Below are 7703 nucleotides of genomic sequence, written 5' to 3' on the forward strand. Positions count from 1 at the left end.
AAAAATTAAGATCCAAATTATTTCATTATGACTTACCTCTGTTACAAGTTAAATGAAATGGAGAATCTATTGATCACAAACAAAAGAGATTAATTTGCAGAAATGACACCTTTTACTCAAAAATACCTGAGTGCCACCAAGGAGATGGGAACCTTTATTTTCATGCTGCTCTTATTTCCATAAAGAGGAAGGAAAAACAGTAAAGAACGTTTCAAGCCTCTCCTTCCTGCCTCAAACTCCCTGCTTGCCTTGAAACAAGGACACACTTACCTGTTTGGAGATAGTGGGGGAAAAGAATGGGCTCACACGTGGTTCTTTTCTCTCAGTCTTCCTTCAGGTTCTCCATTTCTCCTTCACATCACTGGTGAGCCACAAACAGCCAACAGTGAATGTCCCAGGAAGGGGCCGAGCCTGCCATTGGAGGTAGGCCTGGGAGCCCAGAATGCTCAGGTCAGCAGTGCCTGCACCTAAGGCAGTCTGGCATTCTCTGTCTTCCTGGAGAAATGAGTGTCTGTACCTTTCATCAAGGGAGTGGGTGAGAAAGCCCTAGATTTGAGGAGTATGATCACCTCCAACTCAGCACACCAGATAATTGTTTGGGATCATTATTTGATACTGTTGTATAAGGCTCAACTAATTCCTGTGTCCGTTTTTTTTGTTTGTTTTTTCCTCTCCAAATTTACCAGAAGGCAAGAAGCAGAAGAATTAGATTTCTTGAGTTGGTGCACCCCCACTCACCAACCCCTGGCCTCAAACACCAAATCATCTATACTATTATTTAGAAGTGTTATATAGAAATACCTGCGTATTTCTAGTTAATGGTGTATTCCTGTGGGCTTTACCCTCTGGTCCAGCCAGACTAGCTGCCCCTGGATCCGCCTCAGCTCCTGCAGCAGCCTGGCAATTTTTCTGATTCCCTTTACTTCTCAGACTCATTCCATGCAAACTCTTTTTAGGACATGTCTCATTTTTCTTAGGTAGTGATCTCCTCTGCCTCTTCTTCACTTATTTCCTTTAACAGAAGGACACAGAACTTTCTCAGCTTGCATGATTCCTATGTTTTCCTCCCTCTGTGCATCTATTCCCCTCATTTCCCTCTACACAGCCTTCTCAACATGTCCTCACATTAATGCTTTTTTGATTTGCATTCTCACCCAGATTTCTTCACTACTTTACTTCCCCTTGACAGAGGAATCTGTGTGAGAATAAAGTAGATGAAATCTAGTAGTTTCTTATGCTGATTCAGTGTATGATTGAAGCCCACTTTATCAATCTCACGTCTCACATCACGCATCTTACATCTGCTAACATCTCTCATATCACACCAGCTCACATCACATCTGCTGACATGACAGATTCTGTCAGTAAGTGATGCAGGAGAGTAGTCTGTTCTTTTATAATTAAAACATATTATATGGCATTTCATACCACAGTTCAATTTTGCAAGTACAGCATAAATTCTGTGAGCACAGGCAGGAAGAAAAGCATATTCTTACCTAAAGTAAGTCAATGTTATTTCCTAAGTACCGTGATTCCCCGAAAATAAGACCTACCCCGAAAATAAGCCCCAGTTAAGATCATCCGCCAGATGGACACACTTAGTACATTATGACGATGTTCCAGAAGATGACATGACTGTATTTGAATAAATGTAGATTGTTGTACATGAAAAAATAAAACATCCCCTGAAAATACGCCCTAATGAGACTTTTGCAGCAAAAATTAATATAAGACCCAGTCTTATTTTCGGGGAAACATGGTAATTTTCAAGGCTTATTAACCTCCAAAATCATCTGCAAGATTGACTACAACATGTAGGTCATTAAGAAATTTCTCCATTACAAGTGAAATTCATTATTAGATCCCACAATAATTGCTCTATGACATTCTATAATTCAGTGACACACAGGAGGATAATGTGGAGCCAGCATGTCAGATATAAATTGCTTCCCATGCACGCTACTCTAATCTTACACAATAACAACTTAAATTGACATGCAGCTGAAATCAGCAAGTCTCTTGAAAAACATAACGATTCCTAACAATGTTTACCTCTTAAGTTAGAAACTTTGATTGTAGATGTCAGCATAACCAGTCAAGAAAAAGAAACCTCAAATAGTAAAGAGAATAAAATGGGGAAAATAAAGTAAGATTATTATATCCATGCGGTAAAATCATTAGAGAAAAATCAAAATAACAAATTAAGACCAGAAAGGAAGAATTAGATATTTGAAAGGAAATAGAAGCCAAAAGATTAAAATAGAATCAACATTGTAAATGTTGAATGAAATCAACTTCCAAAGCAGAAAAATATTGGGAAAAATAAAAAAGATGAGATAAAAAGAAGAGACAGTAATAACAATAGTTTTATAATTTGAAATCCTTTCATTAGTAGATGCCATATTAGGTGCCTTATGTGGTATTTAATTTTTGTTAATAATTTAAAACAACCATTTGTGGTGAATATTACATCATTTCTCCAATGAAAAACCAAGGGTCACTTGTCATATAACTTGTTAGTAGTGGAGTTAGGATTTGAACATGAAAGCGTTTTGTTCTAAAGCTTAGGCTCTTTACTACTTGTGGTCTATACTGTTATTTTGTTATGTTATCATAGAAATATCTGGGTGATGTTTATTGCCATCAACTACAAATTCTGATGGGAAGGAAAAGATTTTCCAGAGCACAGAAATATCAGGCATCATTATACAGGGAGGTTAAGCCCCATGCTGCTAGATGAATCCACAGACCCACCATATCAAATCAAAACATACAAGTAGTCCAAATAAAACAAACTTTCACTTCCTGGTGTGTGAAAGGAAACTTATTTGAACAAGCATGGCAATTTCTTCTAAATAAGTTGGTTTAAATTAAAACCAGATGAATCAAAAAATCCTAAAAATAAACAAATCCCTAGATATGAAAGGGTATAGAAACTACAAGTTTACTAACTTGTAAGGATCTGAGGTTTTAAGAGCCTTAAATTACTAACCTCCTCCAAGGATAACACAAAAATGTGCTCCCACTCATTTTCCTAAGGAAACATTACTGAAAAAAAATTTAATTATCATTTTTAAGTTAGAATACATATACAAAGAAAAGTGGACTATAGTGTAATCTTTCAGGAAAATAAAACAAACATTATATCCAGGAGCACAACAGCCAGGAATTCATAGTCAGCCACTTAGACCCCAGAGTATTTTCTTTAAAATAAAAAAAAATAGGGGCGGCCGGATGGCTCAGTTGGTTAGAACACGAGCTCTCAACAGTAGGGTTGCCAGTTTGATTCCCACATGGGCCAGTGAGCTGCGCCCTCCACAACTAGATTGAAAACATTGTGCTGCCACTGAGCCTCCGGATGGGCAGCCGGATGGCTCAGCTGATTAGAGTGTGAGCTCTTAACAAGGTGCCAGTTCAATTTCTGCAAGAATAGTGGGCTGTGCCCCCTGCAACTAAAGGTTGAAAACGGCGACTGGACTTGGAGCTGAGATGCACCCTCCACAACTAGATTCAAGGAAAATGACTTGGAGCTGATGGGCAATATTCCCCAATTGAAAAAAAAAGAAGAAGAAGAATTTATTTAAAAAAAGAAAAAAGAAAAGGAAAAATATATTGGTGATGGTAAGGAGAAAAAGAGTAAAAGTTTAAAAGTTCTATACACTACATGGAATTTTACTAGGAGAAAAAAGGGTCTGAGGTTTAAAGAGGCTTAAATGAAATAACTCGGAAGCCCATTTTGCTCTAGAACTATGGGTATTTTCAGGAGTAGCAGATACTTACATTTTAAGCATGTGTATAAGAGATGAGAAGAAATAAAAATGACCTCTGTCCCAGGAACAATGGAAGACTTCAGTCACAAAGTAGGACATAGCATTAGGCTACATCACTCATTGACATGCACTGCCTATTATAAATGGAGTCAAATGATAGGCTTTCTTGGGATCAAATGGTGCGCTTCACTGTCTAGCTCCCTAAAGTATTTCTATAGGAAACTGCTTCTGAATGAATCACATAAACCCCCAGTCCTCTTTAAGCTTTAGTGAAAAGAACTAAAATCTTTGCAAGGAAGGAGGAAAGTTTCCAACATTCATACGCAGACTGATTTTTATAGCAATGACTTTCATTAGAAATTTAATTGCTGTGTATTCAAATATTAGAACTGGAAGGATATATTTTGTTTTCTTTTGTTTTGTTTTGCTCTTTCCCTAATATTAATAGTGATTTCTCATTTTACCATAGCCCTTCTGCCAAGATTCTGGCAGTCAGGATGTTGTGAAAAACAGAATGCATTCTCTAGCATTTATTAAAGAGAGATTTTCCTCTCACGGTCCCATAAGTGAGAAAACATGGCCCCTTTTATCAATCTATCCTCTACACTCGAGCCAAAGTAATCATTTTGTTAATAATCTGACCATTTTTCTCCCTGCTTAAATCTTAAGATGATTTTCAACCTGAAGGATAAATGTCCCTCTCTGGCCAAGATGGCAGAGTAGGTGAGCACTGTGCTTGCCTCCTCTCATGAACACATCAAAATTACAACTAAGCTACAGAACAACCGTCATTGAGAATTGCCTAAAGTCTAGGAGAATCGAAGTCCTATGACTAAAGACATACAGAAGAAACCACTTGAGACTGGTAGGAGGGGCAGAGATGCAGAACGCGTTGGCCCACACCCACGTATGACCATCAAAAATCGGAAGGGATATCTTGCTGCAGAGGTCGACCCCCAGAGAAGCAAGGGGTCCCAGCCCCACACCAGACTCCCAGCCCAAGGTTCCAGTGCCAGGAAGAAAAGTCCCCATAACTTCTTGCTGTGAAAACCAGAGGAGATTGTGGCTGAATGAGACAGAGGGCAGCTGGAGTACCAGGTACTTCTCTTAAAGGACCCATGCTCAGATTTACTCACTGACAGACTCACTGGCTCTGAATTCTAGCACTGGGGCAGCAGCTTGAAAGGCGCCACAGACATACAGGGAGGAACTGAGATGACTGGCCTCAGAGCGAGGGCTGGAGGGGCAGCTTTTTCCCAGACAGAAGTGCTGACAGAATCCATTGTTTCTTTATTAAGCCCTCCCGACTCCCAGCAAGTAGACATAGGCCCCCATATCTATGTCTCCATCAACCTTGTTAACACTGATCACCCACGCTGGTGATTCCCTGAGACCTTACCCCACCCAAATTGCAGGCCCACCTGACTCACTTCCAGTGGCTTTTACATACAAATGGCCTATCTTGGCTTATGCTGTGGATTTTACTAAAATCTCTCAAAGGTTCACAAACACAAAAAAGCAGCATCTGGCCTTGGCATGTCTCATACCTCTCCATTAGCAGCAGTCAGCCTCAGTTCGCTAGCCTCTCCCAAGCACCTCCAAGCCCAGTGTGGGTGGTAGCCATCTGCAGATTGTTTTGTGGCTCATGCCAGGTGGCCCCAGGCAGTGCACAGGCTGCAGCTGAACTGGGATTGTGGTGGGGCAACTCCTAGGAGGCCCCAGGGCTGGCACACCTAGTGGCGAGCTTCACACCAAGCCAGAGAATCACCCAGCCTCCTCTAAGGAAAACACACCCAAAGGACAAACTGTGTAGGCACCAGAGCCCTGCTAAAGCAAATCAAATCCTACTCTGTAGGGTCAGCCCTTGAACAACATAGAAACAAACACAGGGAGGCAACAAAAATGAGGAGAAAAAGAAAGAAACATGTCCCAAATAAAAGAAAAGAACAAAGCTCTAGAAACAGAGCTAAAGAAAACAGACACAAGAAATCTACCTGATGCAGAGTTCAACACACTGGTTATAAGGATACTCAATGATCTCAGGGAGAACTTCAACAAAGAGACAGGAAACATAAAAATGGAGACAGAAAACATAGAAAAGAACCAGTCAAAAAAATAATACAATAACCGAAATGAAGAATACATTAGAGAGAATCAACAGTAGATTAAATGAAGCAGAGGATCAAATCAGTGATTAAGAAGATAAAGCAGCAGAAAACACCCAATCAGAACAGCAAAAAGAAAAAAGAATCCAAAAAAATGAGAAGAGTTTAAGGAACCTCTGACACAACATCAAGCATACCAACATTTGCATCACAGATGGAGAAGAGAGAGAGCAAGGAATTGAAAATCTATTTGAAAAAATAATGATGGAAAACTTCCCTAACCTGAAGAAGGAAACAGCCCAGAAAACACAGAGGGTCCCAAACAAGATGAACCCCAAGAGACCCACACCAAGACACATCATAATTAAAATGCCAAAGGTTAAAGACAAATAGAGAATCTTAAAAGCAGCAACAGACAAGCAGTTAGTTACCTATAAGGGAGCTCCCATAAAACTGTCAGCTGATTTCTCAACAGAAACTTCGCAGGCCAGAAGGGATTGGCACAAAATATTCAAAGTAATGAAAAGGACCTACAACAAATATTACTCTACCCAGCAAAGCTACCATTTAGAATCAAAGGACAGATAAAGAGCTTCCCAGAAAAGAAAAACCTAAAAAAGTTAATCACCACCAAGCCAGTATTACAAGGAATCTTAAGGGACTTCCTCAAGAAGGAAAAAAAATAAAATAAAAATTATGAATAATAAAATGTCAATAGCTACATATCTATTAACAGTTACTTTCAACATAAATGGATTAAATGCTCCAATCAAAAGACATAGGAGGGATGAATGGATAAGAAAACAAAACCCTTACATATGTTGCCTACAAGAGAGTCACTTCAGATTGAAAGACACACACCAATAGAAAGTAAAGGGATAGAAAAAGATATTTCATGAAAACGGAAACAAACAAAGAAAAAGCTGAGGTAGCAATACTTATACCAGACAAAACAGAGTTTAAACAAAGACTATAGTAAAAGACAATGAAGGACCCAGTAGTCCCACTTCTGGGTATTTATCCAAAGAAACCAAAAATGCTACTTTAAGGGGATATGTGCATCCATACGTTCATTGTAGCATTGTTTACAATGGCCAAGATGTGGAGGCAGCCAGGGTGTCCATCGATGGAAGAATGGATAAAGAGGAGGTGGTACATATATATGATGGAATATTGCTTGGCCATGGAAGGGAATGGATTCTTGCCATCTGTGACAGCATGAATGGACCTGGAGGGTATTGTGCTGACTGCAGTATGTGAGACAGAGAAAGACACATGCAATGTGATTTCACTTACTTGTATATGTGAAAACTAAAGAACAAAACAAACAAACAAACAAAACAGAAACAAACTCATAGATACAGAGAACATTTTGATGGTTGCCAGATGGGAGGGTGTTGGGGTGGGGAGGAAGGGATTAAGAAGTGCGAATTTGTTGTTACACAGTAGTCATTGGGATGTAGGGTATAGTCAATAATACTGTAATAACTATGTGTGGTGTCAGATGGGTACTAGTTTTATTGGGGTGATAGGAAGGGGGTTGGGGAGCATGGTGAAAAAGATGAAGGGATTAAAAAGTACAAATTGGTAGTTACAAAATAGTCATGGGGGTGTAAAGTAAAGCATAGGGAATAGTCCATAATATGGTAATAACTATGTATAGTGTTAGGAGGGTACTAGACTAACCAGGGGGATCACTTCTTAAATTATATAAATGCCTAACCACTATGCTGTACACCTGAAATTAATACAAAATAATATTGAATGTCAACTGTAATTGAAAAATTTTAAAGGGGGGCAGAAAGTGAAAGGGAATAAGAGGTTCAAA

This window comes from Rhinolophus ferrumequinum, chromosome 19, assembly GCF_004115265.2.
Source record: "Rhinolophus ferrumequinum isolate MPI-CBG mRhiFer1 chromosome 19, mRhiFer1_v1.p, whole genome shotgun sequence".
Lineage (NCBI taxonomy): Eukaryota > Metazoa > Chordata > Mammalia > Chiroptera > Rhinolophidae > Rhinolophus > Rhinolophus ferrumequinum.